Source organism: Lampris incognitus, chromosome 10 (genome assembly GCF_029633865.1).
Source record: "Lampris incognitus isolate fLamInc1 chromosome 10, fLamInc1.hap2, whole genome shotgun sequence".
Lineage (NCBI taxonomy): Eukaryota > Metazoa > Chordata > Actinopteri > Lampriformes > Lampridae > Lampris > Lampris incognitus.
Window position 1 is genome coordinate 16,470,258 of NC_079220.1, and position 21,235 is coordinate 16,491,492.

The 21,235-nt window shown below is 45.0% G+C and overlaps 1 non-coding gene across 1 annotated transcript; it reads right to left on the reverse strand.

The window, feature by feature from the left end:
• Positions 1 to 15,895: 15,895 nt before the first annotated feature.
• LOC130120159 (5S ribosomal RNA) lies at positions 15,896 to 16,014 on the reverse strand. The gene has a single exon (XR_008810884.1). It is a non-coding gene; the product is annotated as a 5S ribosomal RNA (ribosomal RNA).
• Positions 16,015 to 21,235: the final 5,221 nt, after the last annotated feature.

Consider the following 21,235-nt stretch of genomic DNA (forward strand, 5'->3'; position numbering starts at 1 on the left):
CACTTGGAGTTGTGCAACGTCGGATGTTTGAGCATTAGAAGTGTGCATGGACGGAGCCAAACGGTTTATTATCATGGCCAGCTGTTCTCTGGAGTTTGTTTTACGAAGTCCTCTGCGGTTCGTGAAGTTATGTCGACTGAGCCCGAAACCTTTTCTGACGCCATGTCTGCAACCAACACGTGAGTAGTAACAAACAATCCAGGTTTAAGACGGGCCACAGAGTTTACTGATGGCACCTCGTTTGATTCCATTACTTTTTCTAGATCATGTCCCACGTGCACCTGCCCTGCCAAGTCCTTTTCCCACAGTTTGGTTTTCTTCTGGGGTACGTTAGCCCCCAAATAGTCCTTAAATTTACTCAAAACACGTCTCTTTATAACGGTGCTTCCACCTCTGCTGACTCCGTCTTTTATTTATTACCTCATAACCTGCTGTGGATCATTATGGCTTCTGCCCCTTTCACTTTAATGTATTCTATTTTGATTCATGTCACATGTTTTATTATCCTGTTCTATAATTTGTACTCTAATTTATTAAGTTTGTTTGCTTATATCATGTAATTGTTCTCTTCATTGCCTACTTATCTGTGCACTTCCACTCAGTGTAAAGTGCACGTTGCGTTTTAATGTGCAACATGTGTTTATATGCAAAATATCCTGACAGGAACGAGATCTGTGTCATCCTCTCCATTGGTCTACAAGTACTTGTGTTTTAAAGGCACCATATCAGAAGCCATTGCTGGTGATGGTGTGTCAGAGGATGGGCCTTTGCCGGCAAGGTGAGTTGTGTGAAAACCTCTCAACTGGCCTACAAAGTCCCAGTTTCTGGCACACAGAGGACCCCCCTCCAAAGTTTTCTGCATGGGCTGCCTAAAATTTGGTTCTCCTCCTCTGATCAGAGGCTGTGAGTCCACCGGCTCTTGAGTTCACAGGCTGCACAGCAAAGCATTATAATTCTTAATAACTCAGCTACTGGTGAATGCGTGCTCATGTTTTTCACTTGGTGTATTTGTAGGGTTGGTTGTTTAGTGTGTGTGTGTGTGTGTGTGTGTGTGTGTAAGGAGGGTCCTTTGTGTGCTCACATGAAAGGAATGTTGAGGTCAGTGACTATATCTGGTGCATAGTCTTAAACGTCTGAGGTAACGGTCTTCCCACCTTGCCTAGAAATATTTGATTAATTTGCAACGAGAACTTGAGTGTGCCAGAGAGACCCTCTCATAAGACCTCTCGCCGTCAGAGATCATAACTTAAAATAGAAAGCCAGAGACGGGGAGGATCGTGGGTGATGCTTTATGTCAAATTTGATGTGAGAGAGGGTCACTTTACCCCTGCTACAGACGGAGCCTCTTGATGCCACATCTGTGCGAGTTGAGGCCTGGACAACTGAACGCTGCAACTGCAAAATTAAACTTGACCCCATTCGACTGGAAACGTGACGAGACTCGAGCCGCGGAGAGGGAAGACGGCATTATTATTATTGTGTCAGCTGATGTGTTTGTTATCCGAAACGCGTCTGTTGATCGCCATTAGACACAAATCTGTATTTTACAACTTCGGGACGCTTTTAAATGGAAGAAGTAGATAACTTCAAGTATCGATAGCAGAAGACTACGCAGCAGTCGCTCTGATGTTGGGAGACCAGGAGAAAATGAACGTGGAAAAGTGAGCCATAAGGTGAAGGCCCACTTTAACTGGTAAATGGACCGCATTTATATAGCACTTCCCTAGTCTACCGACCACTCAAAGTGCTTTACAGTGTATGCCTCACATTCATACACTGATGTTGGAGGCTGCCATGCAAGGCGCCAACCTACTCATTAGGAGCAGTTACGGGTTCAGTGTCTTGCTCAACGCGTTCTCTGGAGGAGCCGGGAATCGAACCAGCAACCTTCCGATTACTGGACGACCCGTTCTACCTCCTGAGCCAAGCCGCCTCATAAACATTACACATAGGGCGGCCCACCAAGCCGAGTCAGTCCTGGGTGCAGGTGGCAGAGGTAGCCTGTGCCAATATTTGGGGTGGGGTTTTCTTTTAAAGAGCGTTTATGGAGCTGACAGGCGAGAGGAAGGCCAAAGAGGAGGTTTATGGATGTGGTGAGGGAGGACATGCAGGTGGCTGGCGTGACAGAGGAAGATGCAGAGGACAGGAAGAGATGGAAACGGATGATCCGCTGTGGCGACCCCTCACAGGAGCAGGTAGTAGTAGTATTTTTTTAAAGAGCGTCACAAACATTGAGTTTATTATTTCCAGTGGCCAGCTGTTACTCTTTGTATACCTTTACGGGGGGGAAATGGAAAGCATTATCATCATAGAATCAGGAACACTTTTATTTGTCATTTCATTTCATTTCATGTACTTGCGTGCATGAAATGAAACGAAATATCGTTTTCCCCCGGCCGACAGCAGTGCAACACCAACACAAAAACGCATATCCAAAAATTACAAGACCACATACATCAAACTACCCAAAAAAAAATCACTGTCCAAGAGAACGACTGCAGTTTGACTGTCGGAACTGTCAGTCTGCATGGGCTAGCAGTTAGCTTAGCCTGCCCTGCTTCCGCGTCCTGTCAGCGACTCTCACACAATACCTATTCTCTATCTATCTGTCTGAGTGATATCTGCTTACATATACAATAATACTGTAAGAGTCCAGCTGAACCTCTTGAACAGGAAGTTGGTCCCAGTAGGAGGAAGTGAACAGGTCCAGTGCCTCCTCTGAGATGTAGTAGGTTACTGTTAACACTCGGGTCCATTAGCTAGAGCTGTGACGTGCTGCAGAGAGGCTACCGCCTCGGTCCACGTGCCAGGCAATCCTCGTGCACGTTCAGCATTTGTTGCTTTAAACTCGTAGACTCGCAGCAGTTGTTCTGATAAAGGTGCTTTAGCGAGACTCTTGGATGTACAGGAGGTGAAGTGTGCAGCTAAAAGGGCGCGGTTACGCTTAAAAGGATCGAAAATGAGACGAATACATGCAAGGGTTGGTGACTTGTAATGCTGATAGCCCATAATCTTCCCAACTGTATTTTTTACCATGTGTTTACTTTTAAGTTTCAAGATAAGACTCCACTGAGGAAGACAAATGCCAAGCACCGCAGCCAAGTTTCATCTGCCAAAAGAAAGTTGGCTGGTGTTTCACATTTTTATGTTTTATCATCGCTCGTTCACATCCAGAGTGATTTATACTTGACTGCAACAGAAGAAAAGCTCCAGATAATCAGTGTTACACCGAAATTACAAATGCCAGCACCGAAGCACAATGGTCAGAGCACATAGACGGTTTAACAAGAAAGTGGGAGAGCTGAGAAGGTTTATGTTTTATTATTTCATCGACAGCCGGATAGGTTTTGCACCTTGAGATAGATTTGCCTTTTTGGGACGCTCAGCAGCTGTCCACAAACCTGTGCCATGTGGTTCTCTGGTCCGTTGCCTTATTAACCGCTGCTGTGAGAAAAACAGTGATGGGACAAAAATAAGGAGAAAAAAAAGACGGCGGTTTGACTGGTACTGTTTTTATTACCTCCGTATGGGGAATGACTCAGCTGTCCTATGGGTGTTGAAATTCAACCCACCATTGGAGAAACGGGAAGGAGGAGAGCGAAGCAATAACCAGGTCCTGTATTCGGTCTTCATTATGTCTGTGGTACCAATTCACCCTTTTTAAGGATGTTGTGGGGGGAGGGGCAGTTTCAGGTTGATCCCTGAAGAGTATTGATTATCGGTCATTTACACAGATAGAAGACAACAGGCTGAATGTCAACAGAGGAAATGCCGCCTGCTAGATGTGGTGATGGATGCTATAGGGACAGGAGAGGACAGATAACGGTGTATGTAGAGGTCTGCCAGAGACGCCGACCTGCAAGCGAGCTCGAGTTTGTGTTTGGTGTGCACGTCACACGGAGGAGAGAGGCGCTTTCTCTCGGCCTGATGTTGAACTCATTCACCCCCTATTAACCAAACCTGCTGCTCAGACCCGTTTTGGATGGGCATTTTATATGGTTGGTTTATAATCCCTCTGCACTTTGGACTGAAGAGAAGACGACCCTGTTTCACCTCTTTTCGCACTTCTTCGTTCGTGCTCCCACCTCTCTCTCTCTCTCTCTCTCTCATTCTGTTTTTTTTCTCCCAGAATACTTTATTCATCCCCGAGGGGACATTTTCTTTTCATTTATCTCTTGCTCACCCCTCTTCACCTTCTCCCACTTCTCTTTTCTCAATCCCACTTCTATCTATCTTCTGTTTTCTTATTACCCTCTCCGTCTGCGCACATTCACTTACTGCTTAAAAGCATATGGGGCGATTCACAAATCTCCTCACGGTTCGATACGTCTCACGATTTTGATTCGATACGATGCAGTGCGTGCCTTGGTCAGCATGACACAGAACCCCATTGCAGTTCTCTCTTTCATTTCTTTTAAGAATTAGGCCCAACATTTTGGTATTATCAAGGCACATACATATTCAAACGTAATGTAAGTGCAAAAGTTCATACAAAATTTTGTGCCATCTTGTTGTGTAACACAATTGCTTTACTTTAAAAACTACCAAAATGACCAAGGTGGTCATTTTGACCGTTGTGGATTTTCAAAGTTTAATAACTTTGCGAAAAGAAAAAAAAAGATACAGACCTGCCGCTCCCTGAATGCTCCTAAAATTGCATATATTTGCATTAAAATTTGAGAGTTTTAGATCAATTGCGCAAACAAAAGTTAGTAAAACGACCATGAGCCGTCAAAATGACGGTGCGTACTTTGCACGTCATCGTGCACTCCATGTCACTATTTATGACGTGTGTTCATTTCTCAGTTTTTTGTTTATTTCTTTTTAAATTTCACGTTTTATAGGCTTTGTTGCGTTTGTTAGATTAGAAATATGTTTTCCGTTTTTTGTTTTTCGGGTATTATTTCCACATGTCTGGGTACAGCTGCCGTTTCAGATGCACCACGACTACCAACCGAGGCGTTGCAGTATTTACAGGCATGGGACAGCAGCAGAAAAATAGTATTGTAATGATCACGGATGTGTAGACTCGCTAGCCGGTTGGCTAACGGGTCGGACCCTCAGTCGACTGGTTAGCGCAGTCGCCCCGGATTCGCGTCCTGGCTGCGGCGGATTCCCGGCTCTCTTCTGAAGTGGTTAAAATGTGAATTTTTGGTTTCAGTCGTTTCCTTACAGACATACTAACATACGCAATGCACTGATATCTCAGTTGGGTATTTATCTTGACAGAATATAGAGTTTAAAAACCGGTGGTCGTTTCGGGTAGGAGTGAAACGCGATCTCGCGAAATGTCGAGCGTCTCAAACCGTGAAGACCGTATCGAACGATTCGGAATTCGATCCAGTATCGTCCCACCACCCCTAATAAAGCTATGTGTTCTAGCTGTATGAGTTAATCCCCCCCCAACACACACACACACACACACACACACACACACACACTAATATTCTCATACTTCAGCTACTTTCTCAGTCTTAAATCTGACCAGCGGGTGCTGAACCAGTCTTCTTTCATCTGTTTGGGTTTTTCAAGATCACTCAAGTTCTGAAGAGTGCAAAAGGAAGTGACTTGGCACTAGAGATGCTCAAATACTAATTTACAGTATTTGCATTTTTTTTTATTTTTGCTGGTATATTGCTTGTTTGTTAGCATGTTGGTCGGTCTCTTTTGTATATTGGTTCAATTGTTTGACTGTGTTAACCTTACCCCCCCCCCCCCAACTCTTCCTTGTACCCTACATGGGGTCGCCCCTCACCCCAACTAGTGCGCTCTTTCACCCTTAAAAGCTTGGAATTTGACAAGTGGGGCCGTGTCCTTGCAGTTGTATTTGTCTTTTAAACCTTTTGATGGTGACGCCCTTTACTGAACTTCACATTTTTATGTGCACTATGGTTCAAAAGCTTTTGTTTCATATTTTAGGTGCCCCACCATCATCACCCAGACCACCTGTCCCATTTCTACAACTGCTTTAGTCATGCCAACACACACACACACACACACACACACACACACACACACACACACACACACACACACACACACACACACACACCTTCTTTGCACTTATATTCCTGGACATGTGGACGTGTTCACAAGCATATACACACACACAGGTGAGCCTTACGCGATGCAGACCCACTGGAGGGAGTGGGGAAAAAAGGAAGACCCTATCAGACAGCAGGAAAAGTAAGGGGCTTTTGGGGGCAGCTGTGTTTCATTAGCTCAGTCATAATGCCCCTGAAAATCCTTATTGCTCTTGCAATTTCCGACTGTGCTTTTGAGGACATGATACTGCACTGTAAAGGCACTCCGGGTCCATCACACTGTCATCTTCTGCAGAGGACACACGGACACACACACAAATACACACACACACACACACACACACACAATCATTTTAAGTAGCACGTTTTGCCTTTTCCCTGTCATCTGAATTGGTGCTGTATCACAGCTATAATATGTGACAGTGTGCAACACAAGGCATCGCTTCACATTCAGTCAATGCAATAAAGGGAAGGTACTGGAAGCACCTACACTGACAAGTTTCTTTTATTTGGTAGATTTGTTTTTGTCTTAAGTTGAATGAAATACACCGATGACCCCAAACATTATGACCACTCATGGGTGAGCCAAATAACGATCATCTCCAAACAAGGGCACGTGTCAAGAGGTCTGGGTAGATTAGAGGGTAAGCAGACATCAGTTCCCATACTCAATATGTTGGATGCAAGAGAAATGGGCAGGAGTACAAGACCTGAGCAACTTTGACAAAGGCTAAATTGGTATGGCCAGACAACTGGGTCAGAGCATCTCTAAAACAGGCTTGTGGGGCGCTCCCGGTCAGGCAGCGGTGAGCGGTGAGTACCTACCAACAGTGGTCACAGGAGGGAAAAACTCCAAACCAGTGACGGGGTGTTTGATGCCCAAGGCTCATCGATGCATGAAGGCAACGCAGGCTATCCCGTCTGGTCCGAACTGACAGAAGGTCTACTGTGGCAAGAGTCACAGACATTTTTAATGATGGTTATGGGAGGAATATGTTACAACACACAGTGCATCGCACCCTGTTGTGTACGGGGCTGCATAGCTACAGACCAGTCCGAGTGTCCAGATGACCTCTGTCCACCATCGAAAGCGCTTACAATGGGCACGCGAGTATTGGAACTGGGCCTTGGAGCAGTGGAAGAAGGTCACCTGGTCCGATGAGTCCCGTTTTCTTTGAGATTTTTAGATGGCCGTGTAAGTGTGTACCGTTTAGCTGGGGAGTTGATGGTACCAGGATGCCCTGTGGGAAGATGACAAGCTGATGGAAGGAGTGTGGTGTTCTGCTGGGAAAGTCTGGGTCCCTCCATTCGTATGGACATCAATTTGACACGTGCCACCTCCCTAAACATAGTTGCAAACCCGATGCACCCCTTCATGGCAGTTGTATTCCCTGATGGCAGTGGCCTCTGAAAAGCGCTATATAAGTTTAATTTATTGTTATTTATTATAATGAGGATGATACGCCCTACCACACTGCACATCTTGTTCGGTAATGGTTTGAGGAACATGAAGTGTTCAAGGTGTTCCCTGGCCTCCAGTTCTCCAGATCTCAATCCAATTGAGCATCTGTGGGATGTGCTGGACCTACAAGTCCGATCCATGGCGGTGCCCCCTCATACTGGACTTGAAGAACCTGCTGTTAACGTTTTGGTGCCAGATTGTGGAGTCCATGCCTCAGTGGGTCGGCACTATTTTGGCAGCACACAGAGGACCAACATTATAGTAGGCAGGTGGTCATAATGTTTTGGCTCATCAGGGTATATTGTGAAGTTTTGCATCAAAGATTGGTATTGCTGGGTCACATGACCAACTGCGCGGCTGCTATCAGAAACATGAGGCCAAACATGTTAATGTTATGAACCCTCCCAAAAGGACACGCATGTAAGGCCCAGAATCCCCTTTTGATAACATTTTGTCAAAAGATATACCCGTTATGGGGGCATCCGGGTAGCGTAGCGTGCTATTCCATTGCCTACCAACACGGGGATCCCGGTTCGAAGCCTTGTGTTGCCTCCAGCTTGGTCTGGTGTCTCTACAGACACAATTGGCCGTGTCTGCGGGTGGGAATACGGATGTGGGGTATGTGTCCTGGTTCGCTGCACTAGTGCCTCCTCTGGTCGGTCAGGACGCCTGTTCAGGGGGGAGGTAGAACTGGGGGGAGTAGCGTGGTCCTCCCACGCGCTACATCCCTTTGGTGAAATTCCTCACTGTCAGGTGAAAAGAAGTGGCTGGCGACTCCACATATATTGGAGGAGGCATGTGGTAGTCTGCAGCCCTCCCCGGATCGGAAGAGAGGGTGGGGCGCAGCGACCGGGAGAAAAAGGAGGGGAAAAATATTATGTGTTTATGTGTGTGTGTGTGTGTGTGTGTGTGTGTGTGTATATATTATTAGGTAGATAATATTGTACCCATTATTATTTTGGAGATGTCCTTAAATTATGCAACTGACTCTTCTGCACATACAGGGAGATAAAAATGGTAAAAGAGTAAAACTTATGATAATTGTCTCTTTTATATTCTCTAATTGGAATCATTTTCATTGAAATGACCTCAGCGTTCTGCAAAACCCCCTGGACTGCCTTAGAGACTCACTATGAAGATCACTGCCCAAGGGGACTGTTATGTAAAGTATAGCAAGTCCTAACCCGTACTACCAGTCGTTTTCCTTCTATACCCTCCATCTGTATCTCTAATGATCAATATTGATTTGCAGCTATACTAAACAGCGCCAGATGAGGATTCTGCATTGAAACCTGAAAGACATTCCCTCATTGTACATTTTCAACAAGACCTTCTGCCGAGGTGAGACTGCCAATGTCAGGCTACTGATGTGTGGGTGTGTGTGTGTATGTGCATAGGTGAATGTGCGTGATTAGTGTGCTTTTGCAGGATGACCTATGTGAGATGGGATTCAACCTCCCGTCTGAGATCACTTTGTACATCTGCTGTTGATTGTTTTGAATATCCTCAACATGTTTTCACCCCGAGGCAGCGGCCAAAACCAGGGCGTGAGCCGACTCACGGAGGTTCATCCTGAAGAAGCGTCCAGATTACCGCCTCTGTCCAACTTCCCACCATTAATTTTGTTCCTACGAGATGCAAATGTGCTTTTCTGAAAAGCTTCACAGTTATGACAGTGCAAACCGTTTCTCCGTACTGCCTAATGTAATTTCAACGGCTCTTATTCACTCCTAGTCCAGAGAAAAATGACTTCACACAAAGCTCTTTAACTCGGTTAGTTTACTCGCCTGAGACTGTAAATAGGTTTTTAAAATGAAGTGTTTAATGTGTTGCAACAGTTGGACTGCTTTCAGGTGGGGTAGCCTGCCAGAGTAATACTGACAATCCAGTCAGTGTTACTGAATAGGTTTAATTTATTTATTTATTTATTTTTCGGGCCACAAGCAATATGCTCCAAAGTGTGTACTCTGGCATAGGCTATATACCAGAGATGATGAAAATTTAACTAACCGGAAATTGTCTTTTCTGGGCAGTACACCATAATTTATTTCCCAGCAATTGGTAGGTCAGAGGAGGGTGTGATTACATGTGTAAGTACCCATTTTCTCATATTGTGTTTTTGGATAGGCGGAAAGTGAATTAACCCAAATTGAATCAAGATGCAACAGACTTTGGCAATGGTTCAGCTGTTGCTGTCCTGATGAAAAAGGTACATCTGTCATAATTTGAAGAAATTTTGACCAGTAAGGTCAATCTAGTCTGCATTTCATACCAACTGTGCTCACTAGTTTCTCTCTCAGTTGGCATTTTGTGTAAAAAGGCCTTTGCTGTCTATTTACAATGGGCCTTTTGTTCTGTTTTAAGTTTATTCTAAATTTTAAAATGTGATTCGTTTCATTTATTCTAACATGGGTGTGTGTGTATGTGAGTGAGCATTTGCGTGCTTTGGTTTAAAACGTATTACATATGTATTACAAAATGTATTACAAAAGTTTGATTTGTCTTTAAATAGTAAAGAAAACTCAAACATTTCACCTTAAGGAAACTTGAGTATAAAGGGACCCCCATTTTGTGCAGTAAGAAGTGCATCAGTTTAATCAGGGGTGAATTACTACATTGCAAGGTGAATTGAGAAATTCATGTTCCTAAAGGAACAGCATTTGACAAAAGACGCACAGAAGCGATTTGGACAGGTAAATCCACAATGCCAGGCATCGGTGGCGTCAGCTGTCACCTTGATTTCTTGTTGAGTGTCACAGGGGGCGACTGCAGACAAATACGATTTGTGTCTCAAATCCAATCTTTGGGCTTGACTGCCCGTATTGTTGTTTGTAAGGGATCAGGTTGGATTTGTGTGTTCAGGGATCATTTACCTAGCTGCATTGGTTGCCATGGTAATGACGCCAACCGGAGCCAAAACGGCAACCTGCAGGCTATGGAGGATGGAGATATAGCATTATTAAACCGAGGTCCTGAATCATTGTGGTCATTAGAGATCCCATGGCACTTATTGCAAAGAGTGGGGGGTTCCCTGGTGTCCTGGCAAAATTCTCAACCTGGCTCTCTCCATCTGGCAACCTAATCACCCCCCCCCCACGTAATTGGCTCAATGATTCCTCCCTCTCCACCTCAAGTTGATGTATGGTGAGAATTCTGGTGCAAAATGGCTGCCATTTATCACCCAGGTGGGTGCTACACATTGGTGGTGGTTGAAGTGAGTTACCCTCTTCAATGTGAACCGTTTTGGGTGTCTAGAACAGTGTTTCCCAACCCAGCCCTCAAGGAACTCCTATCCTGCAGATTTTCTTTGCAACCCTGAATAGGTACCTGTTTGTAGTTATTCAACCAATCAGCAATGAATTATGTCAGATGTTGCACACCTTGCATAATTAAGTGCTGTAAGATGATTGGTTGAGTAAATACAAGCAGGGCTACCTATGCAGGGTTACATTGAAAATCTGCAGGATAGGGGGTCCTTGAGGACTGGGTTGGGAAATGCTGGTCTAGAAAAGCACTATATAAATGTAACTAGAAGAACCCCGCTACAATGTAGCGCTTTGGTTATCCACCCGTCTAAATCTCCCTCCTCTTCATCCTGCCAGCTAACCGCCTTCCCCCTGCCCCTAAACCCCCCCCCACTCCAACTCCCTCCCCCCAAATGCTCAGAATCATCTGAAATGCCGAGAAAAGTGGTTTACCCCCCCCACTCCAAGTCCCTCCCCCCAAATGCTCAGAATCATCTGAAATGCCGAGAAAAGTGGTGCCATTTTTAGAAAATGCATATTTTGCATAATTATGCATAATTATTATAATTATATTTTAATGTTCTGCTATTTTTCTGGTCCTCGCTGGAACAATACCCACCACCTCCAAAAAAAATTAGGATCATAAGTGCATTTTTGCAAAAATGCATATATTTTGCATAATGCCAAAACATTTCAGTCCCAGAAAAAAAATTTTATATTGGTGAAAAAAATCAAAGATGCTCAGAATCATCTGAAATGCCGAGGAAAGTGGTTTTTAGCCATTTTTAGAAAAATTCATATTTTGCATAATTATGCATAATTTTAATTTTCTGGGATTTTTCCCGTACTCTCTGAGACAATACCTACCACCTCCAAAAAGAATTAGGATCATAAATGCTTTAGTTTTCGGTCCCGCTATCTACACTAACTAACTTGCTTGCTTTAGGTTGTCCGTCGTGTCCGATGATGACAATCCTGCCTCTGTCACTTGTGAGTCTTCTTATGGCTGTAAAGCCCAATCCGCGATCCACAATGTCTGCCACAGACAGAACAGGTGAAATCACTGACTGGGGGTGTAGGTGTGGTACTGGCTTCATGTCTCTTCAGACGTCTTCTGGTCCGTCGATCACCGCGGTCCTTCTCGAGGTTTTGCACCCCTTGTTGACAGAGCTGCCGCCAGATGGAGCGCCGGGCGGCAGCGTCCTCCAGCCGGCTCGGGCCCAGGCCGCACTTCTTTATGATGGTCTTCAGCTGGTCCCTGTACCGTTTTTTCTGGCCCCCTGCCAAGCGGCGGCCAAGATGCAGCTGGCCATACAGCACTTTACGCGGTAAGCGCTCCTTTGGCATCCTGATGACGTGACCGAGCCATCGAAGTTGGTGCTGGGTGACGGTAGCCTCCATGCTGATGCAGTTGGTCTTGCGGAGTATTTCAGTATGGGGCACTCGGTCACGCCAGGTTATCCTCAGGATGCATTGTAGGCATCTGATGTGGAAGGCCTCAAGCATCCTGAGGTGGTGGCTGTACAGGGTCCACGCCTCACAGCTGTAGAGGTGAGTCGTGATGACAACTGCCAAGTAGACAGATATTTTGGTGTGGAGGTTGAGGTCTTTGTTTTGAAAGACCCTTCTCCTAAGTCTGCCAAAAGAGGATGACGCTTGTTTAATCCGGTTTTGCATCTCCCTGTCGATGCTGCAGTCGTCAGAGAGAAAGCTGCCCAGGTATTTGAAGGATTCCACTGTTGCAAGTGGTTTGTCGGAGATGTTGAAGGTTGGTGAATGAGATGGAGGAGTAGATGCCCACTGGCATACTACTTCAGTCTTTGTCACATTTATAGAGAGCCCCAGCCTACCATACGCCCTTGTAGCAGCTGCAAGGGTAGCTTGTAGTGCCTCGGGTGTGTGGGCCACAACTGCACAGTCATCTGCGTACTGTAACTCAATGATGTGCTCCGATGTCATTTTTGTGACCGCTTGGAGCCTACGGATGTTAAATAGGTTTCCATCTAGTCTGAAGTCCACAGTAACCCCACTGTCCTTCCTGATTTCCTTGTGGAGCAGCAATGTCACACACAGGAGGAAGATGTTAAAAAGAACTGGAGCAAGGATGCACCCCTGACGTACCCCGGTGCACACCCTGAAGGGCTCAGATTCCTGGCCTCCAATGGTCACACGTGCCATCATCCCCACGTGAAATCTTTGAAGGATGTTGACAAACTTTCGTGGACAGCCAAACTTCAGGAGGATGTTCCATAGGATGTCCCTGTTGACTGTGTCGAAAGCCCCCGACAGGTCGATGAAGGCTATGAAGAGGCTCTGATGTTGCTCCCTGCACTTCTCTTGGAGTTGCCGTGCCGTGAACACCATGTCCACAGCACTCCTATTCCTCCTAAACCCACACTGTGACTCAGGCAACAGCTCCTCTGAGATGTGTTTTACCAGCCTGTGTAACATGAGTTTGGCCAGGACTTTTCCAGCAACAGCCAGTAGTGAAATGCCACGGCTGTTGCAACAGAGGGACTTGTCTCCTTTGCCTTTATATATGGAGATGATGTTAGCATCCCTCCACTGCTGAGGGACAGTTTCGTTCTTCCATACGTGTGAGATGAACAGGAAAAGTGCACGGGTGCAGAGGTAGCCTCCCTGTTTAAAAATCTCTGCAGGGATACTGTCAGGGCCAGGGGTCTTGTTATTTTTCAGCGACCTAACTGCACAATGAACCTCTTCAAAGGTTGGTGGAAGGTCAAGGTCTTGGATGGTGGGGCGGACAGGTAGTTCATCCAAGATCGAGGGATCGGTTGGGGAGGGCTGGTTCAAAAGAGTCTCAAAATGTTCTGCCCATCTTTTTGTGATGAGTTTCTGGTCTTTTATGAGGGTGGTACCATCATCAGACTTCAGGGGGGAGACAGAGCAGTTTCTTGGGCCGTAGATGGTTTTCACTGCATCATAAAAGTTGTGCATATCATTTCTATCGGCATGGGATTGTATTTCATTTGCCTTCGATATCCACCACTCATTCTGCAGGGCACGCAATTTTGACTGCACCTCTCTCCTGGATGCTTGCCATTGTTGCCGGAGTGTAGCTGATGTGGGATTGTTGAGGACAGCACTGTGTGCTTTATGCATGCCTTTGAGTATGGAAGTTATTGTGCCTGTGTTGTCATTGAACCAGTCCTGGTGTTTTCTGCTCTTGTAACCGATGGATTGGGATGCTGCCTTGTAGAGTCTGGAGCTCACGGAAGACCATTTCCTGTCAATGGAATCATCCGTGCTCAAGAGAAGCTCAATGTCTTCCAGGTTTTCAGCCAGAGAGAGGCGGAGATTGTTCTGGACCTCAGCCTTTTCTAGCCGGGTACAGTCAAGCCTCTTCTTTCCTGACCTTTGGAGACGAACAGCAGGGCGTACCTCCACCTGGAGCCTGGTCATGATGAGCCGGTGATCTGTCCAGCACTCAGCACCTCTCATTGCACGAGTGAGTAAGACGTCTTTTGTATCAGCACGTCTCACAATGATGTAGTCCAATAGGTGCCAATGTTTGGAGCGTGGGTGCATCCAGGATGTTTTGTGCTTGTTTTTTAATTGGAAGAGGGTGTTTGTGATGGTCAAGCCATGCTCAGCACAGAGGCTTAGGAGGCGCAGTCCATTTGCATTGACTTTCCCAATGCCATGCCCACCAATGACACCACTCCACACCTTGTTGTCTTTCCCCACTCTGGCATTGAAATCGCCCAGCAAAAAGATCTTGTCCTCCTTGGGTATATGACGGAGAGCCTCATCTAGTGACTGATAGAAGCGGTCCTTTACGTCATCCTCTGATGGCAGTGTTGGTGCATAGGCACCTAGGAGGGTGGCATAACGTTTCTTGGCCAGAGGGATCCTGAGCGACATGAGTCTTTCACTTATGCCAATCGGTGTTTCAGTGAGTCTTGGTAGGAGGCTGTTTTTTATTGCAAATCCCACACCATGCTGATGTTGTCCTCCTGCAGGGTATCCCTTCCAGAAGAAGGTGTAGGTGTCCTCCTTCAGGGAGCCTTCATCCAGGAACCTGGTTTCACTGAGTGCAGCAATGTCAATATTGTAGCGATTGAGTTCCGCTGCAATTAGTGCAGTCCTTCGCTGAGGTCTTTCGGCATTAACGTCCAGCAGAGTTCTTATGTTCCATGTTGCCAGTTTAAAGGGAATTATTTTCTTTTTTTTATTTTGACCGCAGAGTGGAATGTCCCGATAGGTGCGGTAGCCTATCCAGGATGTTTTGAGTGGGCAATGTTTAGGCCACCTTTTCTAGGCCCCTCCCCAGTTGGGGTGAGCAGTGTGGCTCCTAAATAGGGCTGCTCAGACACACAGGGGTCTGCCGAGAGCAGCTGCCACTCAAGCCCAGCTGCTGGCGACCATGAATAGCCCTGTGCCGCTGGCGTGCAGGGGTCTGATTAGGAGCTTCCAGTGCATTCATACCTGCTCCCGTCACCAGACACCCCATCGCCGCCAGACTTTGATCCATATTCCGGTTGCTGGTCTCACCGAGGCAGAGGTGGATACCTGCGCAAAGAGATTATTTACAGTGCCGCTGGGGGTGCGCATGTCCCAGCAGCACTTCTTCACTGTGAGAGGGTGGGATCTGGTGGCAAGGGGGGCCCAAGACGACCAGCACTCTTCCACAGCTGCAGGAGGCTGCCGGAGCTCCAGTCTGTCAGAGGACCGCCTATCGTGCGCCGCCATGCACATTGCTTTTCTCTCAGGGTGTGCTCCCCTAGCCTTTGTCGTCCTACACTTACCCACAAGGCAGTGGGACAGTGGTTGGTCAATGCCAGGGCGTATCCACTTCACATGGGCCTGCGCATTAGACCTCTGGGGACCACTGTAGCTCCGAGATCCCCTACAGTTTAGCCAGGGACCGCAAGGTACCCAGTTACCGTGTGTGGCCACGAGGAGACACTGCAGGAGTCTTGGCGGTAGAGAGGCTATGTACCGGCAGGGGAGACTTACGCACTCGGCTCCTCTTTTCACCCCCACAAAGAGGGCTAGCCGGCGGCAGTAGCTGAGAGCAGAGAGTAGCAAGCAGAAGCAGCATGCACTAACTACAAGCACTACTACCCCAGTATTACTGCACTGACGCATCACACACGCCCTGTGCATCACACACACACAAAGGCTTACAGCACCTGGTATTCCCAGGCGGTCTCCCATCCAAGTACTAACCAGGCCCGACCCTGCTTAGCTTCCGAGATCGGACGAGATCGGGCGTTGTCAGGCTGGTATGGCCGTAAGCCTACACTAACTAACACACACACACACACACACACACTAACACCACACACACACACATTACGAAAATATATGAGTAGATTCGTTCGCTCCTCATGCACTGTGCAGAAGTCCTCTATTCAGTGCCAGATTTAGATGAAGGGAGGCCCTAGGCTATTCCACTTGTTGAGGCCCCTCCCACCCCCCCACCCCCATGACTAGAGGAAGATGGAAGAGTGTTTTCAACAAAATTGAGTAAAGCTGAGGATAATGAGAAAAAATTGCATTATTAACACGGTAAAAAACTGTTGCAATAACTGAACTTTGTAAACATTTTGTGGAATAAACAGAAATTTTTAGGAAAATTAAATTGTAAGTTCATTGTTATATTCTTGAAAAAAAACCTTGAGCTTAAAATTTTATTGCCTGGGAAACGTTAATAAGATGATCATGACTACCTGACAGTGACAATGTGACACTTTTAGATCCTACTTTATGTTGTCATTAAACAGTCAGTTTTAAAATACATATTAAGAAATAAAAAAAACTACAATCATCAAGGTGGCTTTTGCTTGTTGCTCAAGCTCATCAAAATCTTCTCTAATTTCTCTTTAAAAAAATCCTGAAATTAACTGTACAAACTTGCACAAGTACTCAATAACGGTTCTGATTTCTGAATGGCTTTGCTGACCTTGTGAAAATGACTTAGCACACGGGTCTAAAAATGCAGCATAAACACAAATTTCAGTTCTTCCATTTTCTACAAAAGATTGTTAGCTTGAAGCCTGGTATCACCCTTCCCATTGACATCAGGGTACAAATGACTGAGGGCATCACTGTAACTATCCAAAATAGCTTCTGTGGCTCTTGTATGTGCCTCCCACCTAGTGTCTGACAAATATTCAGGCACTTTTGACTGAGGTTGCAAAAAGGATTTTAGAATTGCCCATCTCTTTGTGGAAGATGAAAAGAAGGTATAAATTTCATTGATAATGCCAAAACAGTTCACTGCATCAAGGCAGCAATCAACAGCTGAATGGCCCACCAAATTTAAAGAGTGACCAGCGCATGGAATAAATCTTGAACATTTGTTTCTTTTTGATGATTTTTTTTTGCTGCATACCATTGTACCTACCAGCCATGTTGGCAGCATTGTAGTAAGACTGCCCTCGGCATTTTCTAAAGTCAATTTCAAGCTCAGTACTGAGATAGTTCAACACCAAGTCAGCCATGATTTCTCCTGAGCCAGAATTGCATCCTTAATTTTTTTCGCCACGAGTGGAATCATTTCCTCACATAGTTTCTTTTTAGATGGATAGATAGATTCCGTTTATTTCGAACGTTAAAAAAAATAAAATGAAAATGTATAATAAAAGAAAACAAAAGAGAAGAAAAACAAAACAAGCAAGCAATATCATCATCAAACATTTGTTTCAAATCTCGGCAGCTCGAAAAGGAGTAGGCAGAAGTTTTTGACAAATAAGAGGGATTTCCTGATCCAGAATTTCCATACCGATCGATATGAGCCAGTAAAAATGGATCACATTTTGCTACTAATTCTAAAAGACCAAGATAATTGCTGTTATTTGGAGAGCCAAATTGTTCATTGTCTCCTCTGAATGGTAAGCCTCATTCTGCATGTGCATATTACAGTGATAATTCTCTCCATGACATGCCGCCAGTACTGCTGTTCTGCTTTTATTTGCTCCTCTAGCTTTGACATTAGCGTTTGTCCTGTCTTCCATGTTAGATAGGTCAACATGGCATTCCTGTGCGTCTCTGAGTTTTCATGAGTTTGGATAAGATAGGGGTTTTGCTAGTCATCAAACCCTTCAGAAGCTATAAAGCTGTAACAGAAGATGCAAGGTTTGGAAAGAGTTTACAAACAAAGCAATAAATCTGGCCTTTTGAGGGAGAATACACAAGCCACTCTTGGCTTTGTGTTTCCCCATTGACTTTTGTTGAATAAAAAAGAGCAAAACTTGGACTGTTTTTTGTGCACTCGCCTGGAATTAGAAAATGGTCCACAACGATGCTGAACTTGAGAGGGGCCCCTCTCTACCCAATAGGATACTTCCTCATATGATAATTTTGTCCACAAACCAACGTCTGTTACAGTAGATCTATGTTTGGCATCATCTATATCTGCATCTGGAATACCTTGGACTTGGCCTATCTTACCAGGTGGGAGCTGAAAATTCTGACTACACACATGATTTTCTTCTGGCTCTTTAGCCTCTCCCTGTCCAGTAAGTGACTCTTGAATTAGTTTTATGTTTTCATTTTGAGCCGGCATCATGGCTGCTTCCTCATAATCAGCTTGCTGTTCCACGTCCTGTTTTGTTGTTTCTGTTTTTGGAGGTTTTCTTCTGGTTAAATGTTAGTAGTTGGCTGGATAGCTCCACCGCACTGATTTCCTTGTGTTAGTATCAATGTAATATCTCGTCCATAGGGTTAGTGGTTGTGTCAGGAAGGGCATCCGACGTAAAATTTTGCCAGATCATTATGCGGATTGACAAGACCGCCATCGGTGTTGTGCCCTCACAGGGTACCAATGGAAACTGTCGATTCCACTGTGGCGACCCCTGGGAAACAGGGAACAAGCCGAAAGGAGAAGAAGGAGTATCAATGTAATATCTACTTCACTGCTGGCACTTGTTGCTTCTGTCAGTGGCTGATGCAAGAAAGCAGTGATTGGTCTCAACTTCTTTACCATATAATTTTCAAGTCTCTTTCTCTTGAGCTTGCTAGCACCACTTGCAAATCTTTTACTCATCCACTTCAGTGAAGAAGAAAATTTTTTTTAAAAATAACTTTTTTCTGTATAATATTTGGGCAACTTTTCTTAAAGAATTATTCTGTATTGACAATTACATTGCAAAATCTGAATCAAATCTGCTTCCAAAAACCGTTTTAAAAACAAGTATGCTTTTTCCTGTCGTTAACAAAGGCGCTATAAATCAGCATAGTTTTATTACTAACCTGACTGATGAAAATGGCAACGTCCTCTGCAGATACATGCACAGCTGTGTTTTCAACTTATCTATTTCACTGCTTTCCTGGAAGGACAAAATCAATACAGAAATCAATGCTAGTGTCTAGTTATCGACTTAAGACAGTATCATTCTGAAATGGAATGTAAGGAAAATAACTGAAGGGTTGTTCAGAGACTACAGTGCATTATGACAGCATGTGTAAGAACGGCCTGTGGCAGTGTCAAAAATATTATATACCTTGCCGGAGGCCCCCTAGATTTTGAGGCCCTAGGCTTCAGCCTCCCAAGCCTATAGGTAAATAGGAGGCTGATGTAACACTGAGGGTGGTCTGACAGGACGCGGAAGCGGGGCAGGCTACGCTAACTGCTAGCCTATGCATACCGGCAGTTCCAATAACACCGAGGGTGGTCTGGCGGCGGCCTCGCCTAGCCTTGACTGTGTTTTTAGTGTCGTTGTGTGGAGTGCAGGGAGGTGTGTTGAAGGTGTCTGGCTAAGAGAGCTAGCATTGGATCGGCTGAGGGAGCTTGGCCTGCTGCATCCTGTAAGCCCAAGGACCACGGCCCTTACTGGAGCTGCGCCCAAAGAGGAAATACCGAGGGCGATCTGACAGAACGTGGAAGCGGGGCAGGCTAAGATAACTGCTAGCCCATGCATACGGGCAGTTCCAACAGTCGTCCTGGTTGGCGTTTGTTCTCCTGGACAGTGATTTTTGTGTTTTCTTTTTTTAGTTTAGATATGTGTTAGTTTGGCTATATGTGTTCTTGTAGTTTTTGGATACGTGTGTTTGTCTTTGTGTTGCACTGCTGTGGGCTGGGGAGAACGATGTTTCATTTCATGTGTGCAAGTGCATGAAATGACAGTGTTTCTGATTCTGTACACAGCGATGTTTTGTGTTTTGCATCATCTTGCAGTGAGAGGTGTGGCACCATAAGCATTGCAAGTGACATAAAGGACACTTTGAAATCCGATTTGAGGGGCCAGACTGAGACATGTACAGTGGATATAAAAAGTCTAGACATCCTTGTTAAAAAGGCAGGTTTTTGTGGCGTAAAAAAAATTAAACCATGTCAGAACTTTTACTTTTTTTTGTTTTGTTTTGAAATTGCAACCTATAAAATTCAAGTGAAAAACATTCAGAAATATTTTAGGGAAAAAAAGAAAACTTAGAATAGCCGGGTTGCATTAGAGTGCACACCCTTAAACTAATACTTTGTTGAAGCACGTTTTGATTTTATTACAGCAATCAGTCTTTTCAGGTAAGACTTGATCAGCTAGGCACATCTTTCTTTTCAAAATCTTTTTATTAACAAAAGAAATTATCAGGGTTGGGCACATGTGTTCCACATTGATAATTATATAAAAATTGATGATAGTGATAAAATAAAACACCCCTTCCCTTGCATGCCCCACTCCCCTTTGATTGTCCAGAGTTGTTTTAAGGCACAATATTTGGCAAAAATAAATAAAAAGTAAAGCTGAAGCTATTTCCATGGAGTCGGGTGTTATTTCTATGTCAAGGGCAGAGGTAAAATGCATGTCATGTCATTTGGGTGTTATGGAAATATGTTATAAAGAGTTCCCAAGTTTTATAGAATATCTTCTCAGAACCACTGACTGAGAAGCACAACTCCAGGTTGCTTGACACATCAGCTTGGCACATGTTGACTTGACAATATTTTTCCCTCTTCCTTGCAAAAATGTTCTAGATCTGTCAAAATTGCGAGGGCATCCCCTGTGCACAGCCCTCTTCAAGTCACCCCACAGATTTTCAATTGGATTCAGGTCTGGGCTCTGGCTGGGCCATTCCAAAACATTGATCTTCTTTTGGTGCAGCCATTCTTTTGGTGATTTGGATGTATGCTTTCGTTCATTGCTGTGGTGAAAGGTGAAATTCATCTTCAGCTTTCTAGTAGATGCCTGAAGGTTTTGTGTCAAAATCAACTGGTTTATTGAGCTGTTCTGGCTGAAGAAAAGCAGCCCCAAAGCATCTCGTAGCCCCCCTTCCCTTCCACCCCTGTATGTCTGTGTTATGTTCATCTGTCGTCTTGTTTCACTCCATTTATTGTAAAGTGACTTTGAGTACTTGAAAAGCGCTATATAAGATTGATTTATTATTATTATGATGCTGCCAACACCATGCTTCGCCATGGGTATGGTGTTCTTCTGTTGATGTGCACCTATCGACCTTTTGGAATTATGGCCAAAACTTCAATCTTACTGTCATCAGACCACAACTCATTTTCCTAAATG